The sequence below is a fragment of the Pongo abelii genome, chromosome 21 (assembly GCF_028885655.2).
Source record: "Pongo abelii isolate AG06213 chromosome 21, NHGRI_mPonAbe1-v2.0_pri, whole genome shotgun sequence".
NCBI lineage: Eukaryota > Metazoa > Chordata > Mammalia > Primates > Hominidae > Pongo > Pongo abelii.
This window is the reverse complement of record NC_072006.2, coordinates 667,238-692,311: the sequence shown is the minus strand read 5'-3', so window position 1 is coordinate 692,311 and position 25,074 is coordinate 667,238. Positions and strand designations below refer to the sequence as shown.

The window sequence follows — 25,074 nt, the reverse complement described above, 5'->3', positions numbered from 1 at the left end:
ACGTATGTAACAAACCTGCATGTTGTGCACATGTATCCCAAAATTTAAAGTATAATAATAAAATTTAAAAAAATCATTCTTAATTGAAATAGATTGATGCATTATTTTAATGGGGGAAAAGAAAGGATTTCTGCTATCATTGCTTCAATTCAACATTCGTCTAGATTTCTGAGTTGTATAATAAATTAAGATGACAAAAGAAATAAAAGATATAAGAAGTAAAATCATATCACATGATTGCCTAAACATAAAACACACGAAAATACCCAAACTATTAAAAGCTTTTAAGTTCAGCAAAGTTGCTGGACAAAGGTAAATATGCAGAAATTAAAAGTCGCTTTAATCAGAAAAAAAATCCTTAGAACATTTAATCAGGGAAAAAATACAAAGCACAGTAGCAACAAAAAACATCTAAATATTTAGAAATAAAAAAATTGAATAAAAGACACAAAAGTCCTTAATGGGGAAAACTAACAAATGTAATCAAAAGCTGCAGACAGTGACCTAAATTAAACGGATTACCTTGGATGGGAAGACAATATCGAAAAAAAGTTAGTTCTCCTCCAAATTAGCACATAATCCCAAACAAAATTACTAACAGTGTTTTTTTTCCTTTTTTTTTTCCAGGCCACATTCACTGCTTTATTCATAATCACTAAACTTTGGAAGCAACCAAGATGATCTTCAACAAGGGAATGAATAAAGAAATGGTGGTACACCCATAAACAACTCAGTGATAAAAGGGAAGACACCATTGAACCTGCAGTAATATAAATGAATCTTAGCTGCATTTTGCTAAGTGAAAGAAGCCAGACCCAAAAACTACCCACTGCATGGTTCCAATTCATAGGCCATCCTGAAAAAGGCCAAACCATAGGGACTAACAAAAAAATCAGTGGTTGCCAGGGGCTGACAGAGTGGAGAGAGTTTGACAACAAAGGGGACACACTGGTGACCTTGAGGATGAAGAAGCTGCTACCTGAGGTGCTGGAGTAGTGGATGGGAGACACGGCACATTGGTTCAGACCCATGGAACTGCACATCCCAAAGACTGAACTTTCCTGAGTGCAAACTGGACCTGACCACCACTTAACAGAACAAGAAATAATGCCTTCCTCCTGGAGTTGCCCCAAACCCCACAAACTTGCCACATGGTTCTTGAGCAATGTGAGGTAGAGTGTGCCTTCAGAGCCCACCTTGCTGCCTTTCATCTCTACATGCTAAGTCTCAGTACACCTTGCAATGAAACTCTACCCTCACTGTCCAGCACCACCCTCTGGATGGCTGGCAGTCTCCATCAGGTACAGCATGTACATCTACTGGATGCTACAAAACTTGTTCTCCACCGTGGAGGTGGAATGGCCACTGTACAAGGGAACCACACTCTCCGTGACCAGGCTCCACTGCTGTGTCACAGCTTGATGCCCAATGTGATGCTTTCCATGAACTCCTTGAAGCTCCTCAACCAGGAGACGGGGGAAGTAGAGTTGCCAGTGGCCAGCCAGTGAATGCAAGAAAGTTGGGTGGCCGGTACAGCCAGCAGCTTCTTGGCCATCCACTGGGGCCAAGTCTAGGAGTCCAGTAAGGGGTCTCCAGGAAGCTGAGGCTCCATGTAGCCCCTTGGTGTGTGTGTCTGTCTGTGTCTGTCTGCCCCTCTCTCTCTCTCTCTCTGTCTGCCTGACTCTTCATTTCAGCCTCATATGACCTGATGATAAAGGGCTTCCCAAGGTGCCCTCCCTGTTCAGGGCTTGTAAATCTTTCATTTTATTTCCTATTGTGATGTTATATTGAATTTGTACCTTCCCTCTTGAAGAACTAGGGGCTACTCAGGCCTGGTTTTCCCCGGGATGCGAAGGAGAACATAAGGGCAGGCTCCCAGGCCAGAGCATTGGTTAGGTAGGCATAAACTGGACACAGGTCAGCAAGAGCTATAGCCATCAGTCAGTATAAACAAGTTTCCCATGTGAAGGACACCCTGGTCACAGTCCAGACAACTAGGAATTAGGCCATCCACCAGGTAAAAGAAGTATCCGACGCAAAGCACGTGTGAACACCCACGCCCAGTGGCTGCTTGCCACTCTGGTACTGGAGCCCCAATTTAGCTGGGGCCTCTCAAAACAAAGGGCCCATGCTACCTGATATCCAGGGCTATTTCTATGTTGGCCTCTCTCAGAACCTCTCTCTCTCACACACACACACACACATACACGCACACACACACACACAAACACACTCTCTCTCTCCCCCACCCCCGACTCTCTCTATATATATACATAATTCTGGCTTCCATCCAAGTCACTAAAGAGACATGTTCCTCCCAGTTCTGGCCCAGGGTCTTCTGCAGGGCCTCTTTCTGGTTGGCCTTGTGAACAGTCCTGTATGAGTCCTACCAGCTTGTCAACAACTGTAAACATTGGTGTCAGCTCTTCTTTAAATGGACAACCTTGAAGTCCACTTTCTTCATAAGTGTCTGTATCCAGTGATAAAATTAATTTCCCATTCAGGAAGGCAACAGTATTATTTTCATCAATATTTGTATCATATGTTAGTGCAGAGCACAAACCCAGTATTTGTGATAGTACAACTCCTTGAGACACTGTGGCATCACTTGTGACCAAAGTTGGATATCTGGCTGACCAGCAAGTGGCCAGAAGCCTCTTACAGCCTGCACAAAGTTGCCATGTGCATGCCAGCCCTCTGTAAGCTCTTCTAACAGTGTTTTTCAAGGTATTTAGCAAGATGAATGTAAAATTTATTCAGGAGGATCAAAAGAGAAGAGTAGCCTAGACAATTTGAAGAAAAAGAAAGGGACTTATCATTAAAGTTTCTAAGAGTTATTAAACAACTGGAATAATGTAAAACATCTGTATTAGCATAGAGATAGAAAAACATCTAGTTTTCAATTAATCTCACTTTTAAGCATCCCACTTTCATCCACCATCTCCTATCTTTCCAGCTCACCTCTGTAGTACCCCCAACTAGAACAATCCGTGAAACCTGCTGACACCTTGAACCTGTTGATTTTCCAAATGTTCACCATCTTTGCACTTTTTTCTTCTTTTTCACCAGCTTCCACTCTCAAGTCCTTTGTTCCACTTGCTCCCCTTCCTTTTCTTATTAATAAATTTATTTAGCAGATGTGGAGACAAAATTGGTTCCATCATGAGTGCTAATCCACCACGTTGACTTCTGATTAGCCCCAGTCCTGTGAATGTCTCCTGATTCCCACTTTATTTACTGTCCTTAGTATAAGAACATGTCATCTTGATGTTAGCACACAAATTATAGACTATGACACACACAGTATTCTTGTCTGTTCTAGGGGTTGCCTTTAATTGCCTTGCTAGAGCATGTACACCTTTTTCTCATAGTATATAAGCCCTAGGTCTGGGAGTAACAGATGTGGAGATCTACCTGTGTTGCAGTGGCCCAAGACCATGCTTCTGTCTGTGAGTTCCCCCAATAAATCAACTTTTACTGATAAACTGGACTTGTCTGCCTTGTTCTATGGTTTCTTGGCACCTTCAGCATTTGTAGATCACTTTAACTGTACAGCCCTTTCACAGAACAGCAGAACCTCATCCCTTGTTAAATCTGATTTTTTACTTTCTGTAAACCTATACTTGGGCTGCTCAACATGGAGAGCAGAAAATATGCAACCATGCTTTTTTTTTTTTTTTTTTGAGACAGAGTCTCGTTCCGTCTTCTCCCAGGCTGGAGTGCAGTGGTGCAATCTTGGCTCACTGCAACCTCCGCCTCCCAGGTTCAAGCGATTCTCCTGCCTCAGCCACCTGAGTAGCTGGGATTACAGGCGCGTGCCACCACGCCTGGCTAATTTTTGTATTTTTAGTAGAGACGGGGTTTCACCATGTTGGCCAGGATAGTCTTGAACTCCTGACCCCAGATGATCCACCCTCCTCAGCCTCCCAAAGTGCTGGGATTACAGGCATGAGCTTCCGCGCCTGGCCTGACTGATCTCTTTTTAAGTGGATCGTTCATGTGCCAGGGATCATACAATTCTCTTACTCATTCACAGGCTCACTTGGCCAGATGACAATTTCTTATATTTTCTTTTTTGTTCAAACTACAGCTCTTCCTCCTCCATCTTCATTTGGGAAATGGCACACTTCCTGGTGTTCTGAGAACATTGAAGAATTAAAGAGTCAGATTTTTTTGTTTGTTTTTAGTTATCTACGTAGGTACAACAGTTTAACACAAATTGACATCTCAACAACAACTACGCATATTAGAAGACATTAGTGTAATATCATCAAATACTAAGAGAAAAATAATTGTCAACCTGTCCTATACATGGCTAAATAATCAAAACTGAGGGTGAAATTAAGACTCTTCAGAAAACCAAAACTGACATAAATTACTGGTTAGATGCATTTACTAAAGGAATGTCCTCCAGGAAAAAGGAAAATGATCCATAAATAAAAGTCCATGATGTAGGAATGAATGGTGAGCAAACAAATTGTAAATATATAACCTCTACAAATAAGAAGTACATAAAATAACCATAATAGTGCTTAAAATAAGGATTAGAATAAAGTACTGGAAAACAATAAAATTTACAATGGTCATATGATTAAAGTGTTCTAAGATCTTGAATTCCATGGAGGAGGATAGAAATATTAACTTTAGACATGCATATTAGTATTTGAATAATAACCATTAAAGAAAGAGTATAAAACTTTCAAAGGGTAGACAGAAAATGTAACAAAGTTTACTAACCAAATAGAGGGCAAGAAAGCAAAAACAAAGCAACATAGAAAATTGAGTTCAAATTTAAAATACAAAATTAGAGACATACAAAATATACTTGAAATAAATTAAGTATATCAGTTATCATAATTATGTTATTGGACTAAATTAGCCAGTTTAAAGAGAAGACTTCTTAGGTCAGATCCATCTATCTGCTGTTAACCAAAGATATATGTCAGATAAAAGGAAACAGAAATATTGAGTTCAATGACATAAACAGCTCATTCCAAGTAACTATGAATCAAAAGAAAGCCGGTATAACAATATTAACATCAGATGGCATCAGCTTTGCTTTTCTTTAAAGGCACTTTTTTTTTTTAGATTCAGGGGGTATAAGTGTAGGTTTGTTATATGGATATATTGCATGATGCTGAAGTTTGGGCTTCAGTCAAACCCATCATCCAGACAATGAACATAGTAAACAATATGTAGCTTTTCAAACCCTGCCTCCCTCTTCTCTTCCTCTCCTTTTAAAGTCACAAGTGTCTATTATTCCCATTTTTATGTTCATGAGTATCCAATGTTTAGCTCCCACTTATAAGTGAGAACATATATTATTTGGTTCTCTGTTTCTGTATCTGTACAGCACAATGGCCTCCAGCTGCATCCATGTTGCTGCGAAAGACGTGACTTGGGGGGTTTTTTTATGGCTACATAGTATTACACGGTATATATGTACTACATTTTGTTTTTCCAATTTATCATTGATGGGCACCTAGGTTAATTCCATGTCTTTGCTATGGTGAATAGTGCTGCAATAAACATGCAAGTTCAAGTAACTTTTTGGTAGAATAATGTATTTTCCTTTGAGTATATACCCAAGTAATGGGTTTGCTGGGTCAAATACAATTTGACTAAAAATAATTCTATTTTTAGCTCTTTGAGAAATCCCCAAACTGCTTTCCACAGAGGCTGAACTAATTTACAATCCCACCAAAAGTGTATGAGTGTTCCTTTTTCTCCGCAACCTCACCAACATCTGTTATTTTGTGACTTTTTAATAACAGCCATTCTAACTAGTGTGAGATGGTTATCTCATTGTGGTTTTGATTTGCATTTCTCTGATGATTAGTGAGGTTGAATTTTTATGTTAATTGGCTGCTTATATGTCTTCTTTTGAGAAATGTCTCTTCATGTCTTTTGCCTACTTTCTAATGCAGTTTTTTTTCTTGTTGCTTTATTTAAGTTACTTATAAATTCTGGGTAATAGTCCTTTGTCAGATGCATAGTTTGCAAATTTTCCTGCCATTCTGTAGGTTTTCTGTTTATTCTGTTGATAATTTCTTTTGCTGTGCAGAAGCTCTTAATTTGGTCCCACTTACCAATTTTTTTTTAAAGAACTTTATTCTTTATTAAGATACCATGCTAGGAGTCATGAAGGATTTCTGTTGGAACACATTTTGAAAATAGAGTAGCTTTAGTTTAATAACTTGCACTGCAGAGAAAATTGTTAAAGAAATTCACATCAAAGTCCAAGTATTAGTTCAATGTCCCATATTTGATTCCATGATCTTCACAGGAAGGTCTTCTGCAATAGAATATGTTCCTATACAGCTAAGATATTTAAGGTTGCTTTATTTCCTTACCATTACTCCACTGCAAGCTTATGGTGTAACCCCACATAGCAAGTCAGTCTTCATTCCAACAGGTCAGGACCAGCCTCGACCCCTTTTCCCTGCCCCTGGCCTCTTTGTTGTTGGGCACCTCCTCTCGCACCTCAAACGCCTCTTGCTGATCCAAGACCTCCTCTCTGTGAATAACCGGCTCTACTGCAGGGAGGAGCAGCCCCACGACCTCTGGATGGAGCAGCACCCCTTGCTCCTCTACCACCCCTTCCTCTAGCTCCAACTTGAAAATCTTCATAACCATAGTATGGATCTTCATATCCACCACGATAGTTATGGTAATCATAGCCATAATAATCATAATAATCTTCATATCCAAATCATCTGGAGGATATCTATAACCACCTCTACCTCCATGCCCTCGATCTCTTGTTGGAGGGGGCATATAAGGTGGACCATAATAGTAGTAATCGTCATACATTTGATTTTTTGCTGCTTGCCTCTGAGCTTTTCTTTCTTTCCTTTTCTGATCTGGTGGCTTGGCAAAAACAATTTCAATATTTTCTCCCTCCAAGTCTTTGCCATTCATTTCTTCCATAGCTTTGACAGCGCCCGCTCACTCATCAAAATGAATGAATGCATAATCTTTTAACTTCTTCACTCGTTCCAGTTTCCCAAACTGACTAAATGCCTTTTCTAAAATCTCTTCTGTTACAGTATTGGCAAGGTTGCGTACAAACAGCACTTTTACCTTTGCCATAACCTCAGGATCAGGACCTTCCATAGGACCAGCCCATTCAACGGTTCCAACATTCCCCCAGAACTTGACTTTATCACTCATTAACCTACGCCTTGCCTGGGCAGCTGTTTTGTGATCTTCATATCAAGAAAGCAAAAGCCTGTTTTTTTTCTTGTCATCCGGTTGGTGGTATAAAATGAAGTCTGTAAGACTCTCTGTTACTTTGCTAAATTCTTCAAGAATCTGTTCCTTGGTTTTACTCTTAGGAATAGAGCCCACAAAAAGCCTATTGTTGGCAACTGAGATGCAGACACCAATGTGTTTTCCAGAACGAATTTCATGATTATTATACAGTTTAACAGCCTCCTGAGCTGTTTCTTTTGTACAAAAAGTGACAAATGCATAACCTCTATTGAGACCAGTGAGTGGCTCCATCATTAGACGAAGATCCCATATAGGTCCAGCTTTCTCAAATAACGGAACAAGTTCATCCTCAAATAGATCTCTTGGGATCTTTCCCACAAATATCTCAGTGCCAACAGAAGGCTGCTGACCTGAATAAACGGAATCTGGAGGTGGTCCTCCATACTTCCTCTGTCCAGTGATCACATCAAGTGTGTAGCCTGTTCTTTCCAAGAGTGCCTTAATTTTTGCCTCATCTGGTCCTTTACTAGAATCTGCTACTTTGGTCCCTTGTTTTTCTCTCTGCCTGTAAGTCTTCATGACTCCACATAAAAAGGCACTTTTGTTCTGAACATGAGATCACTGTCTTTAACTGTTGAAGAACTGCCAATGCACCGTCTTCATTGAATTCTTTTAAAGCTTCCATAGTTCTTTTATCTAAATCACTACGTGCAACTAGCCCTGCAACGTAAATTTCATCTAGTTTTTTAGCAACCTTCTGTGGCAAACCAGCATCAAGCAACATCTAGCATCAAGCAACGTCTGAAAATTTTCTGAATGGGTAACTGCAAAAGTAGTATCCATGGGCTCTTCAGTACCATTTCCATTAACATGTTCTGTAGCCATGTTTCCAGAGATCTCCCCGTTGGGCTGGGGAGGAATCCTGTCCGATGGTACCGGGTTGCGGGAAAGGCGTGCTCGCTGCTCCCTGTGTCTGGCGCAAGTGGAGCTGTTATAAAATGGCTGCCGAAGCTCACGCCGCTGGCAGCAAACCCGACCCAGTTCCACTCGTCTCCGAGCGCGCTCTCGGTGCGTGCGTGCGCCCCGGCGTGACCCCCCCTTTCCTTTCCCTTCCCTCCCCCGCGCCACCGCTTCACTCACTCCCTGAGCCCCTAACCTCCTCCAGCTCCTCCTCCTCCCCCCCACCCCACCCCACCCCCACCCCCACCCCTGTCAGCCTTCTCTCGGCCTTTCTTATTCCCGCTCCCCCCTCCTTTACCCGACTGCTCCCACTCCCCTCTGCGGTCGCTCAGGCACTAGCGGCCGCCTTTCCCCTTCTGGCTCGCACCCTCCCTCACTCCCTCCCTCGCTTGCTCGCACTCTCGGCCCCATACCCCAGTTCCTGCCGAGTCAGCTCCTCTCTCTCTCGCGCGCTGACTGACTAGACCATAGCCTATGCTTCGCTCCGCCCCCACGTCGCACCGCCTTCCCCGCTCCTCACCCATTGGGTTGGGGGTGGGGAGGCACAAGACCCCGCCCTTCCGCTCCGGCAGCCGCGGCAGACGGATCAATTTTTGTTTTTGTTGTGATTGCTTGTGAAGACTTAGTCATAAATTCTTTGCCTAGGCCAATGTCTAGAAGAGTATTTTGTAGGCTTTCTTCTAAGATTTTTATAGTTTTAAGTCTTACGTGTAAGTCTTTAATCCATCTTGAATTAATTTTTATATCTGGTAAGAGGTAGGGATCCAATTTCATTCTTCTGCATATGGCCAGCCAGCTGTCACAGCACCATTTATTGAATAGGGAGTCCTTTCCCTATTTTTTAATTCTGTCAACTTTGTCAAAGGTCAGTTGGTTGTAGGTCTGTAGCTTTATTTCTGGGTTCTCTCTTCTGTTCCATTGGTCTATGTGTCTGTTTTGTACCAGTACCATTCTGTTTTGGTTACTGTAGCCTTGTAGTATAGTTTGAAGTCAGCTGAGGTGATGCCTCCAGCTTTATTCTTTTTGCGAAGGATTGCTTTGGCTATTTGGGCTCGTTTTTGGTTCCATATGAATTTTAGAATAGTTTTTCCAAATTCTGTGAAAAATAATATTGGTAATTTGATTAAAATAGCATTAAATATGTAGAATTGCTTTAGGCAATATGGCCATTTTAACAAAGTCAATCTTCCAATCCATAAGCATGAAATGTTTTTCCATATGTTTCTATTGTCTGTGATTTCCTGCAGCAATGTTTTATAGTTCTCCTTGTAGAAATTTTTACCTCCTTGGCTAGATGCATTCCTAGAAATTTTATTCTTTTAGTGGTTATTCTAAATGGGACTGAGCTCTTGATTTGGTTCTCAGCTTGAGCATTATTGGTGTATAGAAATGCTACTGATTTTTGTGTGTTGATTTTGTATCCTGATACTTTCCTGAAGCTGCTTATCAGGTCTAGGAGTCTTTTGGCAGAATCTTTAGAGTATCCTAGTTATAGAATTATATCATCAGGTAAGAGACATAATTTGTCTTCTTCTTCTATTTGGATGCCTTTTATATCTATCTGTTATCTGGTCGCTCTGGTTAGGCCTTCCAGTACTGTGCTGAATAGGAGCAGTGAGAATGGGCATCCTTATCTTGTTTCTGTTCTTAGGGGAAATGCTTACAGCTTTTGCCTGTTCAGTATAATATTGGCTGTGGGCTTGTCACAGATGGCTCTTATTATTCTGAGGTATGTTACTTCAATTCCTAGTTTGTTAAGGATTTTTATCATAAGGGATGTTGGATTTTATCTAATGCTTGTTCTGTACCCATTGAGATGATCATATAGTTTTTGTTTTTAATTCTATTTAGTATAAGTTTTAAAATCATGAGTTATCAAAGATAAGAGATGATGATAAATCATTTACCTAATCAGAAAGTGATGTAAGTCTAAACTTATATACACCTGAAAAACAGAGCACTAGAATATATAAAGCCAAAAGCATGGAATAAAAACAAAGAGAAATGAAGATTTAAATACACTCTGTCAGTAATCAGTAAACTATGCAGGAAAAAAAAGTGTATAGAGTATATTCAATTAACAAGCTTGGTCTAATAGACATATATAGAATCATGTTAAATACAGATTTATCTGAAGTACATGTGGAACATTTACATACATTGGCCATGTCCCAGGACCTAAAGCAAGTTCCATTAAGTTTCGTATATATCATATAGGTAATATTCTCTAGCCATTATATAATTAAGTAGAAATATATGGAAAAGGAAAACTAAAATGTTTTGCAAATTCAAAAACACATTTCTGAATAATCTATTGTCTAAAAAGGTATTATACTGAAAATCTTAAAATACTTGCAATTAAACAATAATGAGAAATGAGAATACTACATTCCAAAGTTTGTGGGATGTATCTGTTAAGACAAGAGAATTATTTGCTTGGCTATAATTACTTATCTTACAGATATGGTTTGGATCTGTGTCCCCACCCAAATCTCATGTTGAATTATAATCCCCAATGTTGAAATGAGGGCCTGGTGGGAGGTGATTGAATCATGGGGGTAGATTTCTCATGAATAGTTTAGCACCATCCTCTTGGTGCTGTTCTTGTGATAGTGAGTGAGTGCTCTTGAGATATGATTATTTAAAAGTGTATAGCTCCTCCCCTTTCACTCTCTCTTCCTTTCACTCTGGCCATGTGACGTGTCTGCTCCCCGTTCACCTTCCGCCATGATTGTAAGTTTCCTGAGGCCTCTCCAGAAGCCAAGCAGATGTCACCATGCTTCGTGTACAGCCTGCAGAAATGAGCCAATTAAACCTCTTTTCTTTATAAATTACCTTGTCTCAGGTATTTCTTTGTAGCAATGTGAGAATGGACTAATATACTTAGAAAGAAGAAAAATGTTAAAAATTAAGATGCTAGGCACCCATCTTTAAAGGTTTAAAAAATAATAAAATAAATCAAAAGTAGAAGTAAGAAAATAATTAAGCAAAGAGAAGAAACCAATGAAAATTTTTAATGAACATATAATAGAAAGAATGGTTTATCAAGAAAAGCAGATAGGTAAAATAATCCAAAAGTGAAAAGGGTGGCAAACTGTAGGTAAAGAAAAATTACAATAATCACTAAATTATGTAAAATTATATGCTAATAAATTTGAAAACTTATGATAAAATAGACATTTTCTAGGAAAAAATGTAGCTTACCAAAACAGACTCAAGATGTAGAAACAAGAAGAATCCTATGACCAGTAAAGAAACCAAATCAGCAATTTTTTGGTTTTTTTTAATGTACTCATGGGGAAAAAAAAAACAAACCCATGTCCAGATGGTTTTAGATGCAAGTTGTACAAATAGTTAAGGAATATTTAATTCTACATTATACCAACTCATCCAGGAAACAGAAAAACTGAAAATGATCCCTAATTATTTTTATTATATTATCACAAACTTGAAACCAAAATCAGACATGGAAAGTAAAAGAAAGGAAAATTATAGGAGTGCCTCCCTTATGAACATCAATGCAAAAACCTTAAGTACAAGGTTCAGATTAATACATATAATTCATTCACAACAGATATATCATGACCAAACTATATATGAAAGGATGGTTTAACCTTTTAAAATAGAGGGGGTTGTAACTCATTACATTAACAGGTATTAACAGAACCCTGTATGATCATTACAATGAGTTTTGTTGAACGCCTTTTTGAGTGTAAGACCTATTTATGATTTTTAAAGTAAATAAATAAAAGCTCTTAAATAAAAAGAAATTAAATGGAGCCAACCACTGATTAGCAAACATTATACTTAAAGCAGCAAACATTATACTGCAGCAAACGTTATATTTAAAGGTGATATGCTGGGAAACATTTCCTCTAAAATCAGGACCAAATCAAGTGAGCTACTATCACAGTTTCTGTCCAACCTTGTACAGAAAAAGAAATTAAAAGTGTAAGTATTGAACAAACTGCACACTGTATGCAGGGGTCCTTAGCAAAAGAAAGAGGGAGGAAAGAAAGAGAGAGAGAGAGAGAGAAAGAAAGAGGGGGGGAGGGAGGGAGGAAGGAGAAAAGAAAGGAAAGAAAGAAAAAAGAGGGAGGAAAGAAAGGGAGGAAAGAAAGAGGCAGGAAAGAAAGAGAGGGAGGAAAGAGAGGGAGGAAAGAAAGAGAAAGAAAGGAAGGAAGAAAGAAGGAGGGAGGGAAGGGAGAGAAAGAGGGAGGGAGGAAGGAAAGAAAGAGAAAAAGGAGGAAAGAAAGAGAAAGAGGGAGGAAAGGAGAGGAAAGAGGGAGGGAGGAAAGGAGAAAGGAAAGAAAGAAAAAAGGAAAGAGAGAGAGAGAGGAAAGAGAGGGAGGAAAGAAAGAGAGAGGGAGGAAAGAGAGAGGGAGGAAAGAGAGAGGGAGGAAAGAGAGGGAGGAAAAAGAGAGGGAGGAAAGAGAAAGGAAAGAAAGAGGGAGGAAAGAGAGGGAGGAAAGAAAGAAAAAGAGAAAGAAAAAAGGAAGGAAGAGGGAGGGAAAGAGGGAGGAAGGAAGGAAAGAAAGAGAAAAGAGGAAAGAAAGAGAAAGAGGAGGAAAGAAAGAGAAAGAGGGAGGAAAAAGAAAGGGAGGAAGGAAACGTGGAGGAAGGAAAGGACAGAAAGGAAAGGAAAGGGAGGGAGGGAAGGAAAGAAGGAAGGAAGAAAGGAAGGAAGGAAAATTGTCCTTATTAGCAGACTATATGACAATAGTACTTAATCACATAGTATTGTCAATTACTATGTATCAAATTACCCCAAAATTTAACAGCTTAAAATAACAAATCTTTGGAGGACATCAGTAAGATTGTGGAGTAGGAGATTCTAGCCTTCAGCATCCCCAGAAAAATAACAATTAAGACAGGTATCCCTGAACAAAAAATAGCTCTAGGAGGGTTCAAGAGTGCAGTTAAAAAGCTGCAGCAGCACACTGGAGAAAAAAAAAATTGAGTAACCACATAAAAAAGGTAAGAACAGTTTCATTTTTCCTACATCAGCCCATCCCCCAGGGAAGGACAGCTAAGTAGCAAAAGCGATCTCTTCAACCCATGAATTTCTCTCATGAGAAAAAAACAAGCAAGATAAGGAATCAGCTTCCCCAGCCTTTCAAGGTACTTCCTGAAAAACTTACTTTGGTTTCACTCCACTCGGATTTCTGAGATCAGTGTACCAAGATATCTGGAGATGGCTAGAAACAAAGAAGGGTGGTACTATCAGTATTACCCACACACAGAAGCCATGGTGGTCCCCAAAGGCCTGTTGTCCCAATGCTGCTAAAGAAACCAATAGCCATCATAGCGGCCACAGATATCCCACAGCTTTTGCTGATGAGGGCAGTGAAGTTTTTGCCATTGCAGACCATGGCTGCCTCAGCTGCAGTTCCCTACTTCCCACCACTAGAGCCATTCCAGCCAGCGTGGCCATGGTCACCCCAGTCCTGAGACTCAATGCAATCACCTTGTGTGCATATGTAGCCAAACTCAATCACCACTGCCAGTCCCCACCACCACGTATGTGGTTGCAGCCAGCCTCCACAGCTGAGCATATACATGCCACTGGCCCCATACCCCAAAACCAGCACACAACCACCAACACTGGTCCATGCCACCACCTACCCTGACCTTCCTAAATATGCTTGCCATTGTAACAAGAGGCACTACTGAGGACTCCAACAGCCTTTACAATCACTGTTGACTCCCTTGAAGCTTTTAATGCCAAGGACTACAAAGTTTCCCATATCACAGACCCCTGCTACCTGAGACACCAATCACCAAGTTCCCTTGGACACAGAGCTTCTGCATATCTCCAAAGTGGAGCACCATGCACCACTGGATCTGGTGTACCATAGCACACTCCAGCATGCCTTCCCATGCCCAGTTCCAGGAATCCCATGCTCCCTCTCCCCTGCAAGTGAAAGTCTTTCCTTACCAATGCCAGTCTATAAAGTCTAGAAGAGGTGATTATTTATTTAAATGCACAAAATACCAATGAAAGCATAAAAGAAACAAGAAAAATCAGGAAAACAACACCTCCAAAAAAATTAACTTCCAGTGCCTGACCCCAAAGAAAGGAAAATCCATGAATTGTGCAACAAAAAATTCAAAATAATTGTTCTAAAGAAGCTCAGTGAGCCCAAAAGAACATAGATAAACAAATTTAACAAAAAACAATTAGGAAAACAAGGCAATAACAAAATAAGAAATTCAACAAAGAAATAGGAAACATTTTTTAAAACTAGAAATGATGGAGGCTAAAGAATACAATCACTGAACTAAAAATGCAATAGAGAGCTACAGTAGCAGACTGGATCAAGCAGATGAAGGAATCCATGAACAGGAAAAGAGATCATCTGAAATTTTTCAATTGGGGGAGAAAATATTGAAACAATGAAAAGAGTGAAAAAGACTATGAGATTTATGGAAACAATATACATCTTGTGAAGTGAACCAATATACATATTATAGGAGTCACCAAAAAAGAAAGTGCAAGAAAGTATATTTAAAGAAATAATAGAAAACTTTACAAATCTGGGAAAGGAAATAGACATTCAGACTCAAGAAGTATATAGGATTCCAAATAGGTTTAATACAAAAAGATCTATACCAAGATTAGCAGATTTCTCGACATAAAACTTACAGACAAGAAGACAGTAACATTATATATTCCAATTACAGAGAGAGCAAGCTATAATGTTGAACATTCTGTAAGAAGAAAAATATTCTGGAGCCATGTACACACTACAAATAACAACCTAATTCTTAAGTGAGGAGGAATTGAAAAATAATAATGTATATTCCTCTTTGTCCAAAAAAAAAAGAGGAAAAATAATTGCCAACATAGAATATTTTACTCTGCAAAGCTATCTTTTAAAAATGTAGGAGACATTAAGTCTTTCCAGGACCAAAAAAAACCTGGATGGTTTGTTACCACTAGACCTGCCTTAAAAGAAATGCCAAAGGGAGTTCTTCAAATGGAATTGAAAACACACTAAACAACAATGTGAAATCATATAAAAGTATAAATTTCACCAGTAAAAGTAAAAATAAAGTCAAATACAGAGTAATATAACATTGTAATGGTGGTATGCAAAGTACCTATAAGCCTAACATAAAAGTTAAAAGACAAAAGTTATAGAGTAACTATAGGCCGGGCATGGTGGCTCCACACCTGTAATTCCAGCACTTTGGGAGGCCGAGGTGGGCGGATCACGAGGTCAGGAGATCGAGACCATCATGGCTAACACGGTGAAACCCCGTCTCTACTAAAAATACAAAAAATTAGCCGGGCATAGTGGCGGGCGCCTGTAGTCCCAGTGACTCGGGAGGCTGAGGAAGTTGAATGGCGTGATCCCGGGAGGTGGAGCTTGCAGTAAGCCGAGATCACGCCACTGCACTCCAGCCTGAGCGACAGAGTGAGACTCCATCTCAAAAAAAAAAAAAAAAAGTAACTATAAACAGAAAAATTTGGTAACATGTATGTTCTCCACTCTTATTTAGAAGCTAAAAATGTTGATCTCATAGAAGTGGAGAGTAGAATAGTAGTTACTAGGGGCTGAGATGAATGAGAGGAATAGGTAGGGATCTATTAAATTATACAAAATTTGCAGCTAGATAGCAGGAATTCGTTCCAGTGTTTTATAGCACTGTGGGGTGACTACAGCTAACAATAATTTATTATACATTTTCAAATATCTAGAAGAGAGGATTTTGAATGTTCTCAACACAAATGATAAATGTTTGAGGTGATGAATATGCTAATTACCCTGATTTGATCACTACACACTGCATATATTAAAATATCACTATGTAGTCCATAAATATATGCAATTTTGTGTTGATTAAAAAATATATTTTTTAAAAAATTGTGAACAGATTCATAATATAAAAATTCTGACTTCAAGAACACAAAGTGTATGTGTGGAAGGGGATAAAGTGCAGAATTTTTGTATGCAATTGAACTTGAGTTGTTATCAAATTAAAATAGATGCTTATAACTACAAGAAGAATTACACAAGCCCCATGTTAACCACAAAAGAAAAGTCTATAATAGATACAGAAAAAGGCAAAGAGAAAGGAACTAAACCAAACTGCTACCAAAAAAAAAAAAAAAAAAAATCAGACAACAAAAGGAGATAACAAAAGAGAGAAAGGTACAAAAGAACTGCAAAACAGACCGCAATTAACAAAATAGTAAGTTCTTACATATCAACAATCACTTTAAATGTAAATGGATTAAATTCTCCAATGTAAAGGCATAGAGTTGCTGAGTGGATTAAAAAACATGATCCAGTGACTTAGTGTCTGTAAATGATTCACTTTAAATGTGAGGACACACATAGCCTGAAAGTGAAGTGATAGAAAAAGATATTCTATACAAATGGCAACCAAAAGAAAGCAGAGAGAGCTATACTTAGACAAAAGATTTTAAGTCAAAAATTGGCAAAGATCATTATATAATGATAAAAAAGTCAATTCAAGAGGAAGATATAATTGTAAATATATATGCACCTAACATCAGAGCAACTAAATATATAAAACAAATATTGGTATATCTGAAGGAAGAAATTGACAACAATACAATAATAATTGAAGACTTCAATACTCCACTTTCAATAATGGATAGAACATCTAGGCTGAAAAACAATAAGGAAACCACTGACTTGAGTAACGCTATGAATCAAATGGACAATAGACATAGACATAGAATTTTCCACCCAATAACAGCAGAATGCATATTATTTTCAGGATATCCTCCAGAATATTCTCCAGAATAGGCCATACGTTGTGACATAAAACAAGTCTTTAAAAACTTAAGAAGATTGAAATTATATCAAGTATCTTGCAGACCACAGTGGAATGAAACTAGAAATCAATAATGTCAAGAAAACAAGAAAATTCACACAAGAACAGGAAAACTAAACCCCACACACTTGAACAACTATTGAATAAAAGAATAAAGCAAACAGAAATTTTAAAATTACCTTGAGAAAAATGAAAACACATCTTACCAAAGTGTACGGTATGCAGCAAAGGCAGCATTAAGACAAAATCTTATAGTGTTAAATGCCTACCTTAAAAAAGAAGAAATATCTCAATTAAACAACTTAACTTTACAACTCAAGGAACTAAAAGTAGAAAAACAAACTAAACTCAAAGTTAGCAGATAGAAGGAAATAATAGAGACTGAAGCAAAAATAAGCAAAAAATAGGAAAAAATAAAATTAAGAATTGGTTTTATTTGAGAAGATGAAATTATCCAACCCTTTGCTAGCCTAATACAAAACAGAAAGAGAAGACTTAAATACAATCAGAAGCTTTTTAAAAAAGAGACATTACAATAGATGACACAAAAACAAAAAGAATCACAGAGACTACTGTGAACAATTATATACCAACAAATTGGATAACCTAGAAGAAATGGATTAATCCTTAAAAGCACACAAGCTATCAAGACTGAATCAAGAACTAGAAAGATAAATTGACCAATAACAAGCAAGGAGATTGAATCAGTCATCAAAAACTTTCCAACAAAGAAAAGCCCAGGACAAGATGGTTTCATAAATGAGTTCTATCAAACATTTTAAAAATAGCTAATACTAACCATTCTTAAACTATTCCAAAAATAGAAGATGGAACACTCCCAAACTCATTTTATAAGAACAACATCACCCTGATTCCAAAGCCAGAAAAAAACAACAGCAACAACAACAATACAAGAAAAGAAAACTGCAGGCCACTATCCCTGGTGAATATACATGTAAAAATATTTAATAAGCTGCTAGCAAACTGAATTTAACAGCACATTAAAAGGATCACACACTATAATGAAGTGAGATCTATTCCTGGGATGCAAAGCTGGTTTAACATGAAAATCAGTGTGACACACCATGTTAACAAAATGAAAGACCAAAACCACATAATCACCTCAATAGATGCACAAAACGCATTTGATGAAATTCAACATCTTTTCATGGTAAACACTCTCAACAAAATAGGTACAGAAGGAGCTTTCCTTAACACAATAAAAACTATATATGAAAAACCTACAGTTAAAGTCATAATCGCTGGGGAAAACAAAGCTTTTCTTCTAAGATCCAGAGCAAGATAAGGATGCCCACTCTTACCACTGCTATTCAACATAGTATTAGAAGTCCTGGCTGGAGCAATCAGGTGAGAAAATGAAATAAAAAGGCATACAAATCAGAAAGGAAGAAATAAAATTATCTCTGTTTAAAGATGACATGATCATATACATACAAAACTCTAAACACTCTACACCAAAAAAAAAAAAAAAACTGTTGGAACAACCAATAAGCAAATTCAGTAAAGTTGCAGGGTACAAAATCAACATACAAAAATTAGTGGCATTTCCATACACCAACAGTGAAATATCTAAAAAGAAAATTAAGAAAACAATCTCATTTACATTAGCAACAAAATGGAATATCTAAGAATTAAGCAGGTAAAAGACTTGTACACTGAAAATTACAAAACCTTGATGAAGTTTTAAAAGACACAAATAAACAGATATCTCATGTTCATGGATTAAAAGACTTAATATTGTTAAAAATGTCCATACTACCCTAAGCTATCTACAGATTTAGTGCAATCCCTATCAAAATCCCAAGGGCAGAAATAGAAACAAACAATCCTTAAATTTATATGGATCCCAGCTAGCCAAAGTGCCATGGTTTGGACATTTGTTCCCTCCAAATCTCATGTTGAAATATAATCCCCAGTGTTGGAGGTGGGGCCTGATGGGAGATGTTTGTGTCATGATGACTGATCCCTCATCAATGGTTTGGTGCCATCCTCACAGTAATTAGTGAGTTTGTGCTCTGAGTTTGTGCAAGATCTGGTTGTTTAAAAGTGTGGCCAATGGATATAGTATGCAGCATTTTTTCAAACACATTTAACCATAGGGCCCTTCTTGTGCACTAGCACTTCACATTACACACTTCTGTAAACACTGCACCTACCATCATTGAGCAATGCCCTGCCAGCTCAATGCCTGTGCAGGTCTGTGATGTGCTGCTGTCTAAATTTCAGCATGGCTTCTCATAGACAGTGGGTTTAGGGGCTAAGGGTCAGAGCTCAGCCTCCTGAATTGCAGTATCCTGAGTCTTTCTTACTTGTCCCTCCTGCAGAAAGGGCATTTACCATGCCATTGGAGTGTATTTTCCTCTCAGGTCATCACTGAAGACATAACAATTGCTTATGTAGGATGATGATGCAGATCAAGTAATTGGCCATGATGATCGCTGCTGACAAGCTAAACATCCAAAGGAACGTGGCTGGCAAGAACTAAGAGACAGCTCTTCCAAATGTTCTACATTATGTACCCCGTTGTTACAACTTATTTTCATGTTTGTCCATGAGTTAATATGAAATCTAGAAAGTCTTGAATGAGTCCCAGGAAGAACAATAAAAATGATTATCAAGGAGAATAAACTAAGCTGTGCTTGGATCCGTCACTGCTTCAGTGTCCCTGTTGGGCTTTCTAGCAGTGGCCTAAGTGGAGAAATAAAAATGTCTGAATACACTAGGGTAAGTGAAGATGAGAATAAGGAGCTTGCTGAAATATCATCAGAAGACAATGGGGTGGTGCTGCTGTCCACAGTTACAGCCCAGTTTCTAGGGGCATGTGGACTTCACTACAAGAATCCAGTGTCTCAATGTATGAGAGGTATCCGGCTGGTAGAAGGAATTCCGCATGCCCTGATGCTGACTGTGGAAATCTGGTACATGTTGTCAACTGTCCCAAAGATAACAAAAGAAAAATGGGTGAGACGGCAGTGAAAGTGAAGAGCAGTCCAGAAAATATCTTATTTAATAGCGTTGATAATTAGTGAGTTTTTGCTCTCAGTTTGTTTTTCCTCCTACAGAAACAGGATCTGAAAGAATATTTTAGTACCTTTGGAGAAGTCCAAGTCAAGATAGATATTAAAACTGGTCAAAGGGGTTTGGCTTTGTTCGTTTTATGGGGTATGAAACACACGTGAAAGTAATGTCACAGTGACATATGATAGATGGATGATGGTATGACTGTAAATTTCCCAACCCTAAGCAAAGCCCAGATGAGCCTTTGAAAAGCAGAAAAGTGTTTGTGGGGCGCTGTGCAGAGGACATGACTGCAGATGAGCTATGGCAGTTTTTCTGTCAGTACAAAGAAGTGGTGGATGTCTTCAATCCCAAGCCATTCAGGGTCTTTGCCTTTGTTACATTTGCAGTTGATCAGATTGCCCAATCTCTTTGTGGAGAGGACTTGATCATTAAAGGACTCAGCACACATATATCCAGTGCCAAACCTAATCACACAACAGCAATAGATAGAAAGAAGTGGAAGATTTGGGAATCTGAGTGGATTTGGTAACAGTAGAGGGGTGGATCTGGCTTGGAAAACAATCAAGGTACCAATATAGGTGGTAGATGAACTTTGGTGTGCTCAGCATTAATCCAGCCATGATTAATGCTGCAGAGCAGTTGGGGTAGGCAGCGCTGCAGAGCAGTTGGAGTAGGATGAGCATGTTAGCCAGCCAGCAGAACCAGTCAGGCCCATCAGGTAATGACCAAAGTCAAGACAACATGCAAAGGGAGCCAAACCAGGTCTTTGGTTCTAGAAATAACTCTTACAGTGGTTCTAATTCTGGTGCAGCAATTAGTTGGGAATCAGCATCAAATGCAGGATCAGGCAATGGTTTTAATGGAAGCTTTGGCTCAAGCATGGATTCTAAATCTTCTGGCTGGGAAATGTAGACATTGGGTTATGGTTTGTTGGTACGGAATGTACATGGTAAGATACAAAAATTTTCAAATTGGTTTGTTCAGTGTGGAGTATATTCAGCAGTATTTTTGACATTTTTCTTTAGAAAAAGAGGAAGAGATAAAGGAATTGTATAAGTTTTGTGATGTAAAGAGTTACATAATGAGTTGAATACATTAAGAGTTGAGTTACACAAAGAGTTGAATAAATAAAGAGTTGAAATATTGAGTGGTTGAAAGTAAATGGCTGTTTGTCTGTTGGAAAATCAACACATTACAATTGATATCTGTAATATTTTATCCCTGGACTTCTCAAGTGAACTCTTTGCATGCTCAAAATGGAAAACATTGATTAGAACTACATTCTTTTCTCCTTGTCTTCATTTGAACCCCACCATATGATTTTTTTTCCTTAATAAAATCTCCTTTTGGGAGATCATGGTGTCACAGTGTTTGATTCTTTTGTTAACACTTGTCACTCCCCCCACCTGATATACAAAAGTACAATATGAAGGCTTCATTTAATCTCTGCAGTGCGTCTCATTTCAAATGTTTACAGAAGCACTTCATTGAAAGTAGTGCTGTAAATATCCTGCCATAGAAATACTTCTGTCTACATGCTTTCTCATTCAAGAATTCATCATCACACTTCACAGGCTGCGTCTTTGACAGTGGGTGTTCCCATTTTGATTCACTACTCTTTATTTCATGGAGTCATATCAACGTCATGAACACAAGGCTGTGATATGGAACCAGAGGCTGTCTGAACTTTTGAAACTTTGTGTGGGATTGGTGGTGCTGCCAAGGCATGGAAGGCTAGTATGAGCAAGAGAAGGAGAGAGTGCAGGTAGAGAGTTGATGGTGCATCATATTTTTTAACGTGTTGAGATGTGTCTCTCAATCCTGTAATTTTGGTGAGAGAGTATACAGACAGCAATAATAAATGATGTACAAATGTCTTTTATATTCAAAGGACATCCACATGTGTTGGAAGACTTTCAGTGAGCTTTGTTCTTAGGCAACCCACATTAGTTCAATGTGTTAAGTGAAACGATACTTGTATTTTCCTACCCTTTTGTCAACTGCTGTGAATGCTGTATAGTGTGTATTCTCTTCTGTTACTGATACATAAGTGTGGTAATGTGAGCTGAAGCTGATGAGTTGAGAATATAAACTGAGCTTGTGGTGTGCTTTGAAGGAGTACTTGGAAGCAGAGTTCACTGTGAGCTCAGGTGTCTCAAAGAAGGGTGGAAGTTCTAATGTCTGTTAGCTACCCATAAGAATGCTGTTTGCTACAGTTCTGTGTCCTGTGCTTGGATGCTTTTTATAAGAGCTGTCAATGCTGGAAATTCTTAAATAAAGCTGATTTCAATTTTTAAAAATGATTATCAGGATCAAAACAGGATATGTGATGAAAGGTTCAATGATTTGGGTTATTTTTGGCCATTAGGTGACACAATACTGACGGTCACTGACTATATAAGCCTCCTATCTTATGTATTAGATTTTATGAAAATGATACTAATTAACTTCTCACATCTTCAGAGTACCACAAAAGTTAAAAAGGACTTAAAGGCTATTCTACGAATACGTGAGAACATATTGATCATTAGGTTGATAAAACCTGTTTTATTAAATCAGTGCATTTGGAGATTCTGATTTTGACATCTAAGAGGGAACTGATGTATTGATTTTCCTTGAGAGCCAGGTCTTTATTTGCACTTGTTGGGGGCTGGACCAGGTAATTGCCTGAAATTCTTCCTCAGTTTCTGTTTATCTTCAATCCCAGCGAATCTCCCTCAAAATTTAATTCTATGGAGAAACTTACGTAGATTATCTCACCTGGCTCTAGTGATCTCAGTGATATCACCAACTGGTATGTCATATGTGTTTCCAATGGTATAGTCAATCGTGAAATTGTATTTTGATTGTACATGTTTTATATGATCCTAATGATGATTGTCCTTTTCTGGAGAGCATAGAACATAGGTTGTGTGTTTTCACAGATCTGGTGCATAAAGTGATAATAAATCAACATTATAGCTGAAAAAAATATAAAATAATAAAAGAGTATGACACCTCCAGCCCCCCTACTCCCTTCTGTCTTACTCCCACTCTCACCATGTGATACCCTGGCTCCCCCTTTGCTTTCTACCATGATTGTAGGATTCCTGAGGCCTCCACCAGGAGCAGATGCTGCTATGCTTCCTCTACAGCCTGCAGAACTGTAAGCCAATTAAACTTCTTTCTTTATGAATTACCTAGTCTCAGGCATTCCTTAATGGCAACAAAAACGGATGAACACACAAAGCAATCTTGAGGGGAAAGAAAAAAGCTGGAGGCATCACACTTCCTGACATCAATTATATTACAAAGCTATAGTAATTGAAATAGTATGGGACTGGCATAAAGCAGACATATCAACTAATGAATCAGAAGAGAGAACTCAGAAATAAACCTACACATTTATGGTCAAATGATCTTCAACAAGGGTTCCAAGAACACACAATGGGGAAAATAATAGTCTCCTCCAAAATGTTGGGAAAACTGGATATCAACATGCAAAAGAATGACAATGCACCCTTATCTTACACTATACACAAAGATCAAATCAATGGATTAAAGACTTAAGTGTAAAGTTTGATACCATAAAACCCTTTTTTAAAAAATGGGGAAAAGTCCAGGCATGGTGGCTCATGCCTGTAATCCCAGCACTTTGGGAGGCCAAGGCAGGAGGATCACCTGAGGTCAGGAGTTTGAGATCAGCCTGGCCAACATGGTGAAACCCCGTCTCTACTAAAAATACAAAAAAAAAAAAAAATTAGCTGGGTGTGGTTGTGGGCACCTGTAATCCCAGCTACTTGGGAGGCTGAGGCAGGAGAATCGCTTGAACTCAGGAGGCAGAGGTTGCAGTGAGCCGAGATTGCACCATTGCACTCCAGCCTGGGCAACAAGAGCAAAACTCTGTCTCAAAAAAAAAAAAAATGGGGAGAAACCTTTTTGACATTAGTCCTGGTAATAATTTTTTAAATGTGACACCTAAAGCACAGGCAACAAAAGCAAGACTAGACAAGGACAACATCAAACCAAAAAACTTCTGCACAGCAAAGGAAACAACCAACAGAGTGAAAAGGCAACCTACAGAACTAGAGGAAATATTTACAAACTATATATCTGATAAGGGGTTGATGTCCAATATATATAAGGAGCGCCTACAACTCAATAGCAAACATACAAATAACCTGAGTAAACAATAAGCAAAGGACCAAAATAGATATTTCTCAAAAAAAGAAATTCAAGTAGCCAACAGGTATATGAAAAGGTGCTGGACATCTCTAATCATCATGGAAATGCAAATCAAAACTACAGTGAGGTATCGTATAACACCTCTTAGGATATCTGTTTTCAAAAAAAACAAAAAGATAACAAGCGTTAGTAAGGATGTGGAGAAAAAGGAACCTTTGTACACTGTTGAGGAGAATGTAAACTAGTACAGCCATTATGAAAAACAGTATGGAGATCCCTCAAAAAATTAAAAGTAGAATTGCCATATGTTCCAGCAATCCCACTTCTGGGTATATAACTAAAGGAAATAAAATCAGTATGTCAAAGAGCTATCTGCACTCCAATGTTCATTGCAGCATTAGTCACAATAACCATAACATAGAAACAACCTAAATGTTCTTTGACAAATGAGTGGATAAGGAAAATGTGGTTTATATACACAATGAAATGTGATTCTACCTGAAAAAAGAATGAAATCCTACCATTTGCAACAACATAGATGGAACTGAAGAACATTATGCCAAGCGAACTAAGTGAGATATAGAAAGAGAAATACTATATGACCTCACTTACATTTGGAATCTAAAATAAACTCGTACAAGCTGAAAGTAGGGTGGTGGTTGCCAGAGACTTGGGGGAGGGCAAAATGGGGTTATGTTGCCCAAAGTGTACAAAGCTTCAGTTATGCAAGATGAGTAAGTTTTGGATATTTAATGTACATCATGGTGACAATAGGCAGTAATACTGTACTGCATACTTGAAATTTGCTAAACTGATAGATTTTAAAGTAAATCTTAACACACACATACACAAAACAAAAATGGCAACAGTAGAGGTGACTAA

The 25,074-nt window shown here is 38.4% G+C and overlaps 2 pseudogenes; one reads left to right on the top strand and one right to left on the bottom strand.

The window, feature by feature from the left end:
• Positions 1 to 6,388: 6,388 nt before the first annotated feature.
• On the bottom strand, positions 6,389 to 8,128 carry LOC100460481 (heterogeneous nuclear ribonucleoprotein Q-like; annotated as a pseudogene).
• An 11,585-nt stretch (positions 8,129 to 19,713) lies between these two features.
• LOC112130345 (TAR DNA-binding protein 43-like) lies at positions 19,714 to 20,940 on the top strand (annotated as a pseudogene).
• Positions 20,941 to 25,074: the final 4,134 nt, after the last annotated feature.